General features: G+C 44.0%; 1 protein-coding gene across 1 annotated transcript in view; it reads right to left on the bottom strand.

Moving 5' to 3' along the window:
• Positions 1-19,164, bottom strand: part of gucy1a2 (guanylate cyclase 1, soluble, alpha 2) — a 269,867-nt gene that overhangs the window by 176,494 nt on the left and 74,209 nt on the right. The window lies entirely within an intron of this gene.

Below are 19,164 nucleotides of genomic sequence, written 5' to 3'. Positions count from 1 at the left end.
CTATGGCTGATGCAGACACTCTGATCCATGCCTTTGTCTCTTCTAGATTGATTTACTGCAATGCCCTATTCTCTGCTTTACTGCAGCCCAGTATTAGGGGTCTCCAACTGGTTCAAAATGCTGCTGCTAGAACTTTGACTAGAAGCAAAAAGTTTGACAACACTGCCCCGATGTTGGCTTCCCTTCATTGGCTTCCTGTCTCTGCAAGGTCTTATTTTAAGGTTTTGTTACTAACTTACAAAATCCTTCACGGAGTACCGCCTCCCTCCCTGATCGACCTAATTAAACCTTACGTACCAGCCCATGTTCTGCATTCTCAGCATGCAGGATTACCAAGTGTCCCTAAGGTTACAAAGAAGTCAGGAGGCCGCCGAGCTTTCTCTCATCATGCGCCTATTCTGTGAGTCAATCTGCCTGCTGAGATAAAACTGCCTGACTCTCTGCAGTGATTCATGTCTAGCTTAAAGTCTCATGTTTTCCCTTTCATATGGCTGGCATACATAGGCATAGTATAAAACCAATTTTACTCGTCATTTAAATTGTGTCATTAACAATGGAGCAGGTCTTATCCTCATTATATCTGAATTCTGGGTCTGTTAGTGAAGGGCTAGCTGCTGGCAAACACATTTGTCACATCTTCTCTGTTGGTTTGCTGCTGGGATCTATTGCTTTCATTACTGGGTCATTCCATCTCAATTCACCCAGAGGCTCCCAGGTCATCCCTCAGTTCTGTTCTGTCAGTTTGATATGTTATTCCTATTACAAAGTTATGGTGAAATGCCAAAATATTAGCTCTGTATATTGCATATCATCTTGAGATATGTAAAAATATGAATTATGATAGTCAACTGTCCACACTGGCATCTGGGGTGACGAAAATTGGCATATTTTGACACTTTTTCAAAATTAGCATTTTTTTCAACAACTATAAATTTTGTTAAAACAACCTGTTATATCATTTAAATATGTAGATATGTTTCATTCTATCACAAACCATCATACAAAAAGTTCTATAGCCATAGCTGGTGTATTTCTTTGATTTTGAACTAATCAAAGATCAATCAATCAATCAATCAATTTTTTTATATAGCGCCAAATCACAACAAACAGTTGCCCCAAGGCGCTTTATATTGTAAGGCAAGGCCATACAATAATTATGTAAAACCCCAACGGTCAAAACGACCCCCTGTGAGCAAGCACTTGGCTACAGTGGGAAGGAAAAACTCCCTTTTAACAGGAAGAAACCTCCAGCAGAACCAGGCTCAGGGAGGGGCAGTCTTCTGCTGGAACTGGTTGGGGCTGAGGGAGAGAACCAGGAAAAAGACATGCTGTGGAGGGCAGCAGAGATCGATCACTAATGATTAAATGCAGAGTGGTGCATACAGAGCAAAAAGAGAAAGAAACAGTGCATCATGGGAAAAAAGATACGAATGACATGTACAATTTCGGGTTTTCTACCATTTTGAGGCCTTTGTGGAAAGCAGATCACACTAGATACACCAAAACTGCCACGATTTCCCAACTCTACACCAAAAGTTAGCCTGGCATGAGCAGTTTCAAAGCTGTGAGGCATATAAGGAGCTCATTATTAACATGCACAGTTGGTAGAAAACACTGTTTTCATGATATGTGAAAAATTCACAAAAATTTCCAAAGGCTGTAACTTCAAAAGTATTCAAGATACAGACCTAATATGTGGTATTTCACCCTAACTTTGGAATGTGATTAAGTATAAAATTGTGAGAATAAAGCTGAGGGGTGACCTTGGAATTTTTTTTCAAAACTGGGTGATTTCAGATGGAATGACCCTGCTGTTAGCTCTGGGCAACTGATTATGCTCTCTTCCTCTCTGTCTGAGGTGCTGTTGCTGAAACTGGACCTGGGATTCTGTCACCGCCTGCTGGACCACTGGACGCCCACTCATGCACTGAAGACAACTGGCCAAAGGCAGACCTGCAAGAATTAACATTGACTTAATATTGGGACTTTTTAGAATCAGATCTGTTCTGGACTTTGTTTTGCATACTGATTATGTTTTTGTCTGTATTTTGTGTATTTGTACTTTGTTCTATGCTCTCTGTTAGTGTTAGAATGGCCTAAGCATTGGTTTACCCCTCTTAGCCTGGTCTGCTTAAGATTTCTTCCTCAAAAAGACCAGAGGGACTTTTTCCTTATCACTGTCCCCTATGTGTTTGTTCAGAGGGGTTGGTAAGGCCTTACCAATGTGAAGGACCTTGGGAAGCCTGGGGTGACTGCGATTTGGCACGATATAAATAAATTGAATTGAACTGAAATGACCTAAAAGACTTGGACCTTTGATCTCCTGCAACCAGGTTTGCCAACCATCTGTATTCAGCAACCTCATAACTCCATACAGTGCAGCAGCTAAGAGAATATGTAGAGCAAAATTGTGCAAATGATGATACAAGCACCAAAGTTGGCACAAATACTCCTTAGACATTACTCTTTTGAAAAAACTGACTGGCCACTTGAATTTTCAATAGGCGGCAAGGTAGGGGTCAATTGAAGAATTACACAGGGGTCAAAATTAAAAATGCTCAAATCATTTTGAAAACTACACCACATTATTTGTCTGATTGTAAAGGTTCCAAAAAGGTATAGTTTGGACTATCTATGACCGAATGATCAGGAGTTATGGGGTAAAAACAGCAAAAATGGTGACAACGGTCAGTGTCAGTTTGTACAAGAGTCAAAAGTTAAAGTTGCTTCAATTTTCTTAAAAAATGATGCAAATTATTAGTTGAGTTATCAGGGTTTTAAAAAGGAATAGTTTGGACCATGTATCATGCTTTGTTATCATGTTACAGGGTAACTTATGACATGTCATAGAATCCAATGGACGTTGACCTTGTTTTACCTTTACTTTGGAGACCAAACATTCAACACATCAAAACTATTCCATTTATTAATCCTATTAGCTCAGCCAATAATTTGCATCACTTTTTACCAAAATTGAAGGAACTTTAACTTTTGACTCCTGTACAAACTGAAACTAACCTTTGTCACCATTTTTGCTGTTTTTACCCCATAACTCCTGATCATTCGGGCATAGATAGTCCAAACTATACCTTTTTGGAATCTTTATCATCAGACAAATAATGCTGTATAGTTTTCAAAATGATTTGAGCATTTTTAATCTTGACCCCTGTGTAATTCTTCAATTGACCCCTACCTGGCCGCCTATTGAAACTCAAGTGGCCAGTCGGTTTTTTCAAAAGAGTAATGTCTAAGGAGTATTTGTACCAACTTTGGTGCTTGTATCACCATTTGCGTCATTGTTTCAGTTATCTGCTGCACTAATAAGCCCATCCCTGGTGGCAGAGGTGTAAAACTCCAGCTTCTGAAAGTAAAAACCCTCCCATGTGTTGCTTCTACCTGTGCACCTAAAACAGGTGATCTCAATAATTAACTGAACTAATTACAATCAGCTGGTTTATAAGGAAGATGGAACAAATATGTGACTGGACTTTTACTTTCTGAAGACAGAGTTTTACACACCTCTGCCCGGTGGCTTTTGATGGCCAAGAACTCAGAGGCATGAATGTTATAGCTGAGTTATCTCTTCACACTCAAATTCAAGTTCATCCAAAACACACTTGTTTAGAAGGTGCATTTCAAATTTGGTGGTAATCAGACAAATTCTGTTCAAGTTATCACATTCACAAGACAGTGTGACATACACACGCATTCACAGATGGAGTGCAATTTGATATCACCCTTCTGGGGCTTATGGCTGGCAGGGGATAATACATGTAAAAACATTCCCCCACAAGGCAAATTGAAGAAAGATCCCATTAAATTTTTTGGCAGATCTACAGTATTCTGAGAGAGCATTTTTAAAATTATGAAACCACTATATTACAATACTGGAGGTTAGAGAGGCAGGCTTGTGTCAAGAGGATCGTCAGTTCGATTCCCCATCAGACAGGCAACTCACTAAAGTGCCACTGTGCAATGCCCTTTATCCCCAAGTTGCTGCCAGTGGGCAGTTGAACACCCTGCATGGCAGCTCACAAAGACAGGTGTGTTTTTGTGTTGTTGAGGCATCATTGTAAAACACTTTAACTGTCTGCATCAGATGGAAAAGTGCTACAGAAATGCAGTGCATTAACCAGTGTATCAACCAAAACAAAAACAAATGTGCTTAAAGGGTTGGAATATAGTTGAAGTACCAAATGCACCTTGGTGGAGGATGTGCTGAGCTAATTCATCCCCTCTGCCCAGTTTTGCAATTAATTTTCATGAACTAATACAGTTTAAGTAAACACCTAGAATATCAAAACAAATAAATTAATCCTTAATATATCAAAAACAAAGTGTATAATGTTTGGCTGTAGCTACAGATTATCTGATAATCCTGCATTGAAGATATAAATAGATAGTCAAACAATTCAGCAAGTAAAAACTGTGAAGCTTCTTGGACGTTGGCTTGATTGTACATTGTCATGTTCTGATCACATTAACAAAGTTATTGCCAAAACTGTTGCCATAACTCACAAATGCGCACCATTTCTCAACACAGTTGTTTTGTCAAGTTGTTTGCTCATTGGTTTTGTGTCATTTGGACTGCTATTTGGTTGTTTGGTCTGTTGCATCGAACAGTCTTCTAAAAAAAAAAAAACAAGTGGACCAAAACAAGCCTGCAAGATTGGTTCTTGGTTGTTCTCCAAGAATAAGTGTTGCAGAAATGCATGATTCTCTCTCCTGGTTGAGGGTTGAGGATAGACTATCTGCTAATGTACTTAGATATTTTCATAGAATTATTAACACTCAGACTCCTAAATTTCTTTATAATAGCATAACTTACTGCTCAAACATTCATGCATATAACAGTCGAGGGGCAAATAGCGGTTGGATTACGTTACTCTTACCTAAGTCTGACTTTGTGAAGAGGACAGTATTTATAGATCAGTTGCATACTGAAACACTCCTCCAGGGGAGATTTGTGACATTAAAAGTAAGACTGGTTTTAAATTAACATTACATAGGTCAAGTGTATTTGATTAAGTGAGATTTATACATTAAATTGTATGTAATTTGTATGATGTTTTCTTTATTTTTTTATTTGTAAATTTTATTTAATAAGATAGATTTTATGAGCTGATATTGTAATGTTTGACTTTATTGTTTGGGTGCCAGGAAGACAAGCTGATGTTTTGGCATCAGCTAATGGGGATCCTATTAATTAAACAGATTCACGTAAATGAGTTGCAAATACATATTTCGCAAACAATGTAACAGGAGTCACTTTCACTGCATGTTGTGAAGAACACTGTCCCAGTGGAGCTTTTCAGAAAGGGTTAAGGTGCATCTAACTATGAATATTTGTTATTTGGTTCTAGCTGTTACATGAAATCTAATGTTGCAGCTGCTGCATGATATATTTTAGTACAGAGCTGAATTCACCAAAATAAAAACTTAGCATATACCAGACACAGAAAGTCAGTGATCAAAGTAATGAAACATCAAAGACTTGCTAAAATAATAAATATTAATGAGATTTTCTTTTAAGTGTAACATATCTACTGGCTAAATAATGTTTTTAAAGAAGGATTAAACATTTATAGCAAAATTAAAAGATTTTCTGTATGTAATGTATGTATGTACAAACACACACACACACACATATATATATATGTGTGTGTGTGTGTGTGTGAGAGAGAGAGAGAGAGAGAGAGAGAGAGAAAGTAAAATGAGAAAAAATATAGAAAAAATGAGCAATTACATAACTGCAAACTGAGAACTTTGTATTCGTTGTGTCGATCTAAAACCACGAGTACAAAAAGTGAACTGATGAAATGCACAAACTCCAGTTCTGAATCAGTGATCACAAAAACCTATTAAAATTACTTGAGAAATTCACTCACACAAAGTCACATTTGCAACTTACGTTACGAATCATCCACATATGCTGAAACGCTCAACCCTCCCCACACATTATTTTAATAATTCCACTGCCTGAGGTGCACTGTACATCTCAGAAGTACTTTGAAATGGGGTGAGATCAAGAAAAATCAATTAGCATACATTATCAGTTGTTTTACAACATCAAGCTGTTTTAACACACACACACACACTGCTGTCTGTGTGCTGGTCCCCCTGAGTTTTTCTGTGAATATATTGTGAGAGATTGTCACACCTCTAAGTCACCCCAAATGTACAATGTGAAGGTTTTTTTTTTTTTTTTATTAACAAATTAATCAAAGAAATAAAAATGAATGCTAATTCACAGTTCCTCCTTCCAATTTGCAAAGTTATACTACAAAAACTGCACTTGCATGCAAAGTAATACCTGAAACTGAATGCACAATGCAACCAAACAGTAGTGACGTAAGGTGATGAATGTATGTCTTTGATACTGTGTCTCTCAGGAGAATCCTTGGATACTGATGGAATGACTTTGTATCAGATAAACAGTGATGTACTTGGATTGTGAGGGAACATAAACCACATCGCTATAGCCGTTTGGCACACTTCCTTGAACATGATTCAGCCTAAAGGTACCTCAGTGTTAAAGACAAAACTGCAAAAAACCAAGTCAATGCCCGTATCACCTGGCTGCAGCAGATATATGGATATACGAGGTCTGTTAGAAAAGTATCGGACCTTTTTGTTTTTTGCAATAACCATATGGATTTGAATCACGTGTGATTGCATCAGCCAAACTTGAACCTTCGTGCGCATGCGTGAGTTTTTTCACGCCTGTCGGTTGCGTCATTCGCCTGTGAGCACGCTTTGTGAGAGGAGTGGTCCAGCCCCCTCTGCGGATTTTCATTGTCAGGAAAATGGCCGAGCGACTGCCGCTTTGCTGCATCAAACTTTTTTCAGAAACTGTGAGAGTCAGCCAGGTGGAAACCATTCGGAAACTTCAGATGGCTTTCGGTGAAGATCTTATGGGCATCACACAGATTAAGGAGCATTACAACCGGATTAAAGACGGCCCACAGTGGCTGAGGGCGCGCTGCGCTTCGAGCGGCCATCGACAGGCTGAAACGACCAGATCATTTCCAAACTGAAGGCTGTGTTGATCCGGGACATTGTCTGACTACCAGAGAAATGGCAAGAGAGGTGGACATAGCACTTTTTCGGCACATTACACTGTTACAGGAGATTTTGTAATGAAAGACGTGCAGTGGAATTTGCGCGTCAGGACGGAGCCGCTAATGGCGCAGAACAAAAAGCACCTCCGTGCTGGAAGTCTCACGGGACATGCCCAGCTCTTCCACCATTCGAAAGATTCAGACGGTTTTGGGTGGCTTTTCAGTTGAGTGAGTATCCGAGAAATTGTCGAAGAGCTGAGCATATCACAACATGTCCTCTGAGACCAACACGGAGGTGCTTTCATTCCGCGCCATTAGCGGCTCCGTGGCAAATTCCTTCGCTCCTGTTTTCATGACAAAATCTCCTTTAACAGTGGAATGTGCCGGGAAAGTGCTATGTCCACCTTTTCTGCCATTTCTCTAGTAGTCAGACAACGTCCCGGATCAACACAGCCTTTCCATTTGGAAATGATCTGGTCGTTTCAGCCTGTCGATCGCCGCTCGGAGCGCGGCGCGCCTTCCGCCATTGTGCGCCGTCTTTAAACCAGCTGTAACACTCCTTAATCTGTGTGATGCCCATGAAATCATCCCTGAAAGCCATCTGAATTTTCCGAATGGTGTCCACCTGGCTGTCTCTCACAGTTTCTGGAAAGATTTGATGCAGCGCTGCTCCAGCCATTCAGACATTTTCCTCACAATGAAAATCCGACGAGGGGGGAGGACCAGTGCTCACTCAAAGCCTGCTCACAGGCGAATGACGCAACTGACAGGCGTGAAAAAACTCACTCATGCGCACGAAGTTTCAAGCTTGGCTGATGCAATCAAACATGATTCAAATCCATAAGGTTATTGCAAAAAATAAAAAGGTCCGATACTTTTCTAACACACCTCGTATATGGAAGGTGTGGCAATGAATAGCCCCAGTACATGCATCCAGACCTGACCTGACCTGAATCTCAGAGAGTACATATAATAACTCCAACAAAGCCCCGCAGTAGTATGTTTGTTATTGTTTAAGCAAGTTGAATTGGGGGTCGGGAGCAGTAGTGTTGTAGTGCCTTGATGCTCAGCCTTGGCCACCAGGCTTATTCTTTCCAGGCCTTTGCCTTGGCCTCGAATGCCTTGAGAGCTTAAAGCCTTGGTCATCTCAAGATAATCCAAGACATTTTCAAAGTACATGGTATTTTCCTGATTTTAAATACAATTTTTGCACATAACCTATACAATACAAAATATAAATTTTACTGAAAACAACTGCTGCTGTTGAATTTTCTTGCATAATATACAGTGCATTCAGAAAGTATTCACGGTGCTTCACTTTTTCCACATTTTACATTACAGCCTTATTTCAAAATGGATGAAATTAATTTTTTACCATCAAAATTCTAGACACAATACCCCATAATGACAATGTGAAGTGTTTTGAGATTTTTGCAAATATATTTAAAAAAAAAAATAAATCACATGTACATACAACCCCAAGTCCAGTGAAGTTGGGATGTTGTGTAAAATGTAAATAAAAACAGAATACAATGATTTGCAAATCCTCTTCAACCTATATTCAGTTGAATACACCACAAAGACAAGATATTTAATGTTCAAACTGATCAACTTTATTGTTTTTGTGCAAATATTTGCTCATTTTGAAATGGATGCCTGCAACATGTTTCAAAAAAGCTGGGACAGTGGTATGTTTACCACTGTGTTACATCACCTTTCCTTCTAACAACACTCAATAAGCGTTTGGGAACTGAAGACACTAATTGTTGAAGCTTTGTAGGTGGAATTCTTTCCCATTCTTGCTTGATGTACGACTTCAGTTGTTCAACAGTCCGGGCTCTCCATTGTCATATTTTGCGCTTCATAATGCACCACACATTTTCAATGGGTGACAGGTCTGGACTGCAGGCAGGCCAGTCTAGTACCCGCACTCTTTTACTATGAAGCCACGCTGTAACACATGCAGAATGTGGCTTGGCATTGTCTTGCTGAAATAAGCAGAAACGTCCCTGAAAAAGACGTTGCTTGTATGGCAGCATGTGTTGCTCCAAAACCTGGATGTACCTTTCAGCATTGATGGTGCCATCACAGATGTGTGAGTTGCCCATGCCATGGGCACTAACAGACCCCCATACCATCACAGATGCTGGCTTTTGAACTTTGCTCTGGTAACAATCTGGATGGTCTTGGACGAACTGTGTTAACTAACAATGGTTTTCTGAAGTGTTCCTGAGCCCACGCGGTAAAATCCTTTACACAATGATGTCGGTTTTTTAATGCAGTGCCGCCTGAGGGATCGAAGGTCACGGGCATTCAATGTTGGTTTTCAGCCTTGTCGCTTACGTATAGAAAGTTCTCCAGATTCTTTGAATCTTCTGATTATATTATGGAATGTAGATGATGGAATCCCTAAAGTCCTTGCAATTGAACACTGAGAAACATTGTTCTTAAACTGTTGGACTATTTTTTCACGCAGTTGTTCACAAAGTGGTGATCCTTGCCCCATCTGTGCTTGTGAATGGCTGAGCCTTTTGAGGATGCTCCTTTTATACCCAATCATGACACTCACCTGTTTCCAATTACTCTGAAAACCTGCGAAATTTCCAAACAGGTTTTTTTTTTTTTTTTTAGCATTCAACTTTCCCAGTCTTTTGCTGCCACTGTCCCAGCTTTTTGGAAACGTGTTGCAGGCATCCATTTCAAAATGAGCAAATATTTACACCAAAACAAAAATGTCTGCCAGTTTGAACATTAAATATCTTGTCTTTGTGGTGTATTCAGTTGAATATAGGTTGAACAGGATTTGCAAATCATTGTATTCTGTTTTTATTTACATTGCCCACAACGTCCCAACTTCATTGGAATTGGGGTTGTAAGTATTCACAACCTTTGCCATGAAGCTCAGAATTGAGCTCAGGTGCAACCTGTTTCCACTGATCATCCTTGAGATGTTTCTACAGCTTAATTGGAGTCCACCTGGGGTAAATTCAGTTTACATTTGGACAGACACCTGCCTACATATGAGGTCCCACAGTTGACAGTGCATGTCAGAACACAAGTCAAGCATGAAGTCAAAGGAATTGTCTGTAGACCACCAAGACACGATTGTCTCAAGGCACAAATCTATGGAAGGGTACAGAAGCATTTGTGCTGCTTTGAAGGTTCCAATGAGCACAGTAGCCTCCATCATCCATGAATGGAAGAAGTTTGGATCCACCAGGACTCATCCCAGAGCTGGCTGTCTGTCTGTCTAAACTGAACGATCAGGGGCGAAGGGCCTTAGTCAGGGAGGTCACTCTGTCAGAGCTACAGCATTTCTCTGTGGAGAAAATAGAACATTCCAGAAGGACAACTATCTCTGCAGCAATCCACCAATCAGGCCTGTATGGTAGAGTGACCAGATGAAAGTCACTCCTTAGTAAAAGGCACATGGCAGCCCACCTGGAGTTTGCCAAAAGGCACCTGAAGGACTCTCAGACCATGAGGAACAAACTTTTCTGGTCTGATGAGACAAAGATTGAACTCTTTGATGTAAATGCCAGGCATCATGTTTGGAGGAAACCAGGCACCATCCCTACAGTGAATAATGGTGGTGACAGCATCATGCTATGGGGATGTTTTTCGGTGGCAGGAACTGGGAGACTAGACAGGATTGAAGAAAAGATGAATACAGCAATGTACAGAGACATGTTGGGGAAAGTGTAGTGACACGGACCCACAACAGGGGGCGCAAATGAACGGTCAATAGATGAGCCAAAAGGTAACAATTTAATGTTGTGAATGTGCACAACGATTATACAGACAATCACAGAATCTGACAGCAGTCAATACACAAAGGTGACGTGTGGGCAGGCTCGAGGATAGAAGACATCTGTCCTGAGAAGAGCCGGAACCACACGATTTCCACCGCCACCGAACCTGGTGAATACTGGAGCCGCCAAGTCCCGAATTCCCAGGTGATCACCGTCCCCGACTGTCGGATCTGGTACTGCTGGCGAGGAGCACAAACAGTGAGATGTGGGTGTGTGCACACCCAGTAACAAAAACAGTCAGAAGGTCACCTCTGAAATAGGAACACGATAGCAGCTCCTGTTACCACTTATCTGGTTGGAGTGAGAGGCGAAGACGTCGACACTCTCACTGACCGCCAACCCAGCTGACAGGGCACCACAGGACAACGGCTGCAAACAGATCACACGTAAGTCAACGTTCAGACACAGCAGAGAACATTACCTTCACAGGTAGATGATATCTCGGCAGCGAGGTGGAGATGACGTCCGGCTTTTATGGAGTGGATTGATGAAGCGGAGATGGGTGACAGCTGTCATGAGTTGATGAGTGACAGCTGTCAACTCCGGCTCCAAGGACAAAGAGGTGCGGTGAAACTCACACTTCTCGCCCTTCACAAACAGCCGGTTCTCCAACAACCGCTGCAGGACCTGACGTACATGCTGGACATGAGTCTCAGGGTCCGGAAAAGATGAGTATGTCATCCAGATATACGAAGATGAATCGGTGCAGGAAGTCCCGCAAGACGTCGTTTACCAATGCTTGGAATGTCGTGGGGGCGTTAGTGAGGCCGAACGGCATGACCAGGTACTCAAAATGACCTAATGGGGTGTTAAATGCCGTCTTCCATTCGTCTCCCTTCCGGATCCGAACCAGGTGATACGCATTCCTAAGGTCCAGTTTGGTGAAACTTTGGGCTCCATGCAGGGGCGTGAACACTGAATCCAAACGGGGTAAAGGGTATCGATTACGAACCGTTATGTCGTTCAGCCCCCTGTAATCAATGCATGGACGGAGTCCGCCATCTTTCTTGCCAACAAAAAAGAAACCTGCACCCATTGGGGAGGTGGAATTCCGGATCAGCCCGGCAGCTAATGAGTCCTGGATGTAGGTCTCCATTGATTCGCGCTCAGGACGTGAGAGATTGTACAGCCTGCTGGACGGGAACTCAACGCCCGGGACCAAATCAATGGCACAATCGTACGGACGGTGCGGGGGAAGGGTGAACGCCAGATCCTTGCTGAAGACATCAGAAAGATCGTGGTACTCAACCGGCACCGCCGTCAGATTGGGAGGGACTTTAACCTCCTCATTAGCATTTACACCGGGAGGAACCGAGGATCCTAAACAATTCCGCTGGCAGGTTTCGCTCCACTGAGCCACAACCCCAGATGGCCAATCAATCCGGGGATTGTGTTTAATCATCCATGGGAAGCCTAAAATCACGCGGGAGGTAGAAGGAGTTACAAAAAACTCAATCTCCTCCCGGTGATTCCCAGACACTACCAGGGTTACAGGTAGTGTCTTGTGTGTGATAAAAGGGAGAAGAGTGCCATCTAGTGCTCGCACCTTCACTGGCGAAGAAAGCGCCACCAGAGGGAGCCCTACCTCCCTTGCCCATCTGCTATCCAGCAGATTCCCTTCTGACCCCGTGTCCACCAGTGCTGGGGCTTGAAGGGTTAAATCCCCGCTCACGATTGTAACTGGGAGTCATGTTGAAAGATGTGTATGACCATGTGAATGTTTTGACCCCCCTCAGCCCAGTCTCTAAGGGCGGGCGTTTGTGTTTTGACCGTTTGAGGCAGTCTCTCTGCTGATGCTCACTCGAGCCGCAGACAAAGCACTCCCCGCGGACCAGCCTCCTCTGTCTGAATGTGTCCCTGCTCGTGTCCCTAGCATCATCAGCAGGGGGAGCTGTAGCCACACGGAGCGCTGTGGTAGTGGAGCGTGGGGAAGACGGCTCCCTTTCGGACCCGGGAGGAAGAGGGACGGCTTGTGCCTGACCACGCCCTTCGCCTCGCTCCCGTCGGTGTTCTTCTAACCGATTCTCCAATCGTATAACCAAATCGATAAGCTCAGCCAAATCCCGCGGTTCCTCCTTAGCCACCAGGTGCTCCTTCAGGACCGACGACAGTCCGTTTATGAAGGCGGCGCGGAGCGCAGTCATATTCCAGCCGGATCTCGCAGCCGTGATGCGGAAGTCGACTGCATATTCGGCTGCGCTCCGGCGCCCCTGTCTCATTGACAGCAGCACGGTAGATGCGGTTTCGCCTCTGTTAGGGTGATCAAAAACAGTTCTGAGCTCCCTCACAAACCCAGTATAAGAGGCAAGGAGCCATGAACTTTGCTCCCAAAGCGCTGTAGCCCAAGCGCGTGCCTCACCCCGAAGCAAATTAATCACATAAGCCACCTTGCTGGCGTCAGACGCGTACATCACGGGACGCTGTGCAAAGACGAGCAAACACTGCATAAGAAAGTCCGCGCACGTCTCCACACAACCTCTGTACGGCTCTGGGGGCTTATGTATGCTTCAGGGGATGGTGGGGGGGGTCGTTGAATGACCAGTGGAATGTCTGTATTCGGCACCGGGTCAGCAGGAGGAGGAGCTGCAGCAGCGCCCTGAGCGCGTGCTTCCACCTGCACAGTGAGAGCCTCCATCCTGCGATTAAGGATGATGTTTTGCTCGGTCATCAGGTCCATCTGAGTGGTAAAGGCGGTGAGGATGTGCTGCAACTCACCAATCATGCCTCCAGCCGACGCCTGTGAACCCTGCTCTTCCATTGGCTGTCCAACAGATGGTTGACGCCCCTCGGGATCCATGACATTGGCCGAGATATCCTGTTGGGGAAAGTGTAGTGACACGGACCGGGGGCGCAAATGAACGGTCAATAGATGAGCCAAAAGGTAACAATTTAATGTTGTGAATGTGCACAACGATTATACAGACAATCACAGAATCTGATAGCAGTCAATACACAAAGGTGACATGTGGGCAGGCTCGAGGATAGAAGACATCTGTCCTGAGAAGAGCCGGAACCACACGATTTCCACCGCCACCAAACCTGGTGAATACTGGAGCCGCCAAGTCCCGAATTCCCAGGTGATCACCGTCCCCAACTGTCGGATCTGGTACTGCTGGCGAGGAGCACAAACAGTGAGATGTGGGTGTGTGCACACCCAGTAACAAAAACAGTCAGCAGGTGGAAAGTCACCTCCACCTCTGAAATAGGAACACGATAGTAGCTCCTGTTACCACTTATCTGGTTGGAGTGAGAGGCGAAGACGTCGGCACTCTCACTGACCGCCAACCCAGCTGACAGGGCACCACAGGACAACGGCTGCAAACAGATCACATGTAAGTCAACATTCAGACACAGCAGAGAACATTACCTTCACAGGTAGATGATATCTCGGCAGCAAGGTGGAGATGACGTCCGGCTTTTATGGAGTGGATTGATGAAGTGGAAATGGGTGACAGCTGTCATGAGTTGATGAGTGACAGCTGTCAACCCCGGCTGTGTCCGTGGCGGCAGCGCCCTCTCATGCCTGAAGCCCGCACTTCAGGCAGGGCGCCCTCTGGTGGTGGGCCAGCAGTACCTCCTCTTCTGGCGGCCCACACAACAGACATCCTGCTTGAAAACCTGATCCAGAGTGCTCCTGACCTCGGACTGGGGCAACGGTTCATCTTTCAGCAGGACAATGACCAGGGGCGGTCCTGAAGGCGGGCCGACCGGGCAGCTGCCCCAGGCGGCATCGCAGGGGGGGCGGCACGACCGTGCGGAAAAAAAATAATGGTCAAAACAAAAAAAACGGGGTGGGGGGATTGTCCTGATGGGGGGGTTCGTGGTTTCGTTACGTTACGGCAGAGCGGCGCCCCCACCTTCCCGTCCCATGGCGGCTTTCCTCTCACTCATTCCCGCAGCTTCACAGTGCTATAAACAGTAGCGAAGCAAAGACTGCAGCGAAACGAGACGAGTCAATGGATAAATGCTGGGCTTTGTCCCGCCCATCAGACGCTCAGCGTGTCTGGGGGTCTATGGGGCAGTGGGCTGGCCTCGGCTGGCCCGGACGCTCAGCTTCTGCATGATGATTGGATGATCTGTCTGAGGCTGAATCCCTTTTTGATTGACAGCGAAATGAATGAATCAGCGATCTTTTGGTGTAAACATCCGTGGGAGCATTTTTTAATTTTCATTCTGTTCTGAGTTGAACCGGAGACTTTCCTAATCCTCTTAGCGGCATTTTCTTTGTTAAAAACGACTAGCGACAAATCGAGCTTCTATTTCTGGTGGGTTTTTTTGTAGCTGCTTGTGTTTGGAGACTGACTTCTATCACTCTTTCTGACTTCTATCGCAGTTTCTGTCCCTACCGAGCAGCGGGTGCTTCTGAGCTCCTCCACCGTCACAAAGCACTCACAGGCGGACAAACTTCACACTAGCCTCGCGCCAGTCCCAGCTAGCGAGCTAGCTAGGTAGCAAGCTGCACATAATGGCAGACAATTTGAATGTTGTGGACCGGATTTTGGCAAAGCCATTTGATAGTCTTCCTTACGAAGAAGCCATGGCTGCTATCATGGCTTCAGCTCTCAATGGTTTGCAGGCCAAAGTTAAAGCAATAGCCCCCAGTGCAATGTTTGTGCATTGCTATGCACACAGACTGAATCTGGTTCTGTCTCAGGGGGCTAAATGCTTATCTGAGTGCAGAATATTTTTTGCATCACTCTCTGGGTTTGCCACATTTTTCTTAAAATCCACAAAGAGGATGTCTTTTCTTGAGTCTGCAGGCTGCTCAAGGTTGCCCAGAAATGCTCCTACTTGAAGGAATTTCACATCACGGATAGTGAGCACTGTGGCAAACAATTATGATGCCCTCCTGCAAACTTTTGAGATGATCATTGCAGATAAGTCCATGGATGATGACACATTAGACTGTGCCAATTTCTTTGTGTTTGTTATTGCAGTAGTCATTAAAACTGGAAATTTGTTCTTGAAAATAGCTGTTGTGAGTTAATTTGTGGGATTGTGGGTGTTCTGGACGAAGTTAGTGTTTTCATGGGTGGTGGGGCGGAGGTGGTGGCCACATTAGTGTGCGCGTGGGGGGTTTCGCCTGCAGGGGGTTTCGCCCGGGGAGTAAATCACTCTAGGACCGCCACTGACAATGACCCTAAGAACACAGCAAAGATATCAAAGGAGTGGCTTCAGGACAACTGTGTGAATGTCCTTGAGAGGCCCAGCCAGAGCCCAGACCTGAATCTGACTGAACATCTCTGGAGAGATCTGAAAATGGCTGTGCACCAATGCTCCCCATCCAGCCCGATGGATCTTGAGAGGTGCTGCAAAGGGAAATATGCAAAACTGCCCAAAGATAGGTGCACCAAATGTGTCGAATCTGGGAGGAAAAATTATTTACTCCATATTGGTATAAGATTGTAACATAACAAAATGTGGAAAAAGTGAAGCCCTGTGAATACTTTCTGGATGCACTGCATATGTTTTAGCCCTACAGTTTCACTGGCAGCCTGTGAATGAATGAATGAATGAATGAATGAATGAATATACGAGGTCTGTCAATAAAGTATAGGTCCTTTTTATTTTTTTCAAAAACTATATGGATTTCATTCATATGTTTTTACGTCAGACATGCTTGAACCCTTGTGCGCATGCGTGAGTTTTTCCACGCCTGTCGGTGACGTCATTCGCCTGTGAGCACTCCTTGTGGGAGGAGTCGTCCAGCCCCTCGTCGGAATTCCTTTGTCTGAGAAGTTGCTGAGAGACTGGCGCTTTGTTTGATCAAAATTTTTTCTAAACCTGTGAGACACATCGAAGTGGACACGGTTCGAAAAATTAAGCTGGTTTTCGGTGAAAATTTTAACGGCTGATGAGAGATTTTGAGGTGATACTGTCGCTTTAAGGACTTACCACGCAGTGGGACGTCGCGCAGCGCTCCGAGGTGACGTCATCATCCTGTTTCAAGCTGAAAACCTCCACATTTCAGGCTCTATTGATCCAGGACGTCGTGAGAGAACAGAGAAGTTTCAGAAGAAGTCGGTTTCAGCATTTTATCTGGATATTCCACTGTTAAAGGAGATTTTTTTTTTTTCTTCTGAAACTTCTCTGTTCTCTCACGATGTCCTGGATTAATAGAGCCTGAAATGTGGAGGTTTTCAGCTTGAAACAGGCTGTAGACGGCGCCTGAGAGCGCTGCGCGACGTCTCGCACCGTGGGAAGTCCTTAAAGCGACGGTATCACCTCAAAATCTCTCATCAGCCGTTAAAATTTTCACCGAAAACCAGCTTCATTTTTCGAACCGCGTCCACTTCGATGTGCCTCACAGGTTTAGAAAAAATTTTGATCAAACAAAGCGCCAGTCTCTCAGCAACTTCTCAGACAAAGGAATTCCGACGAGGGGCTGGACGACTCCTCCCACAAGGAGTGCTCACAGGCGAATGACGTCACCGACAGGCGTGGAAAAACTCACGCATGCGCACGAGGGTTCAAGCATGTCTGACGTAAAAACATATGAATGAAATCCATATAGTTTTTGAAAAAAATAAAAAGGACCTATACTTTATTGACAGCCCTCGTATATGTTTTTGACATATACAAGTCCATATTCTTTGTGTCTTTTTTGTATGAACCTCTATCTCTGAATAATAATTTTCTTCTTGTTCTTCATTTATGTCTTGGCCTTGGGGTCAGAGCCCTTGGCCTGGGCCTTGACTACACCACTGGTACAAAGTATAGATATCATAGAACTTAATATGAAACATTGTGAAAATTTTAACCCATTTTGCCCCACTGGCAACAATTGTCATTTTCTACTCACAATCTCAAGGGTACTAATGCAATTTTTTCCACTTATAAAAAAAATCTGGGCATAAACAGGTTAAAAACAAGTCCTGTATTTCACATAAAGCCAACATTTGGATGGCATTCCACTGATGTCTGTTCATGTCACTTTAAAATATTTTCCTAACAAACAGGCAAACAAATGCTGGCATCCACATAACCTCCGTGACAGATGTTAAAGGTTCAGTGCAGATTTTCTACGCAGGTTTGCTCCTGGAGCATTGCCGCAGTTAGAATAAAGTTGGAGGCAAAGAAAGAAAGAAGAAGACTTGGGGAAGACAGAGACAGACAGGCAGAGGGGGATTTGGAAATCAGCAAAGGTAGTGGAAGCCAAGCATGAAGGAAAGCTGAAAGAGAAGAGAAAAATAGATAGTATAGGGGACAGAAGGACAGAACACAGTGCACAGCAGAAAGACGACAGGAAAAGCACTAAGGACAGAGGCAGGAAGAAATCTTAAATGGTACAGAGGGAGGACAAAGCTGTACTGAGTGAGTCACCATGTGTGTTTTTTGAGATAGGCCACAGAGACAGTAGAAGCCCAGGAAGTGAGTCATTCTCTGCCTGTGCAGATTTTTGTGTATTTGTGTCTATATTCATGCTAGCCGTCACTCATGATAGTCTATGGCTGCTGTATGTTTTATTACCGTGTTCAAAGTGTTTCCAAGGTGCTAGTGGACCTCAAAATAAGTTGAACTTTCAGGAGAAATGTCAGGGGTGAAGACCCTGTGATTCCATTTCTTTACAGGAATGTGAAAGCCCTCCAGGACAAATTCTAACTTTTCTCTACTTCTGATCTCTCCATGATCTATGACGGCTCAACACATCATGACTATCATGTCTGACAGTGCTGCTGAAAGGGTTTGACTTTTCTCTGGGCCTATGCAGTACTTCTGCTGCTATACACATGCTGGAACTCAAAACTATTGATAATTTTGTGGATATGCATATATGCTAATCTTCTTCTTTAGGGACATCTGATTGGTAACGTTGATGTTGATGTCATGAAGAGCAGGTAGTTCAGCAGGACAGCAGTTGTGCTGCCCACGTGTAGATCTGGGTTCCATTCCTGGTTGTACTACCTGTCTAAGTCTTTGGACAAGAAACTTCACCTGCATTGTCCAAGTCTACAAGCTCCAAATGGGTACCGGCCTTGCCTCAGAAAGTTGCACATAACCCACAGGTGACCTCATATTGAGGGTCCCAGTAAATGAAAAAGGCCAAACAATGCCCACATTTCACTTGGCTGCAGCAGAAAGATAGTTACACTTTCAAGAGGTGTAGATAGACTGGTTGTCTGCCAGGGTTGTTACTATCCAGGACCCAAGACGTTTACATGGTGTGATGGATGCAGTATGTTCCTAGATCTATATCTGTACAATATATTTGTAAAAACTGACATCATGTTGATATACCTACCACTTTCACAGCACTGAGGCTGTTAGCAAGAACCCATGCTACGTGATAC

This window comes from Thalassophryne amazonica, chromosome 4 (genome assembly GCF_902500255.1).
Source record: "Thalassophryne amazonica chromosome 4, fThaAma1.1, whole genome shotgun sequence".
Lineage (NCBI taxonomy): Eukaryota > Metazoa > Chordata > Actinopteri > Batrachoidiformes > Batrachoididae > Thalassophryne > Thalassophryne amazonica.
Note: the sequence above shows the minus strand (reverse complement) of the source record. Positions and strands in the feature narration are given on the sequence as shown.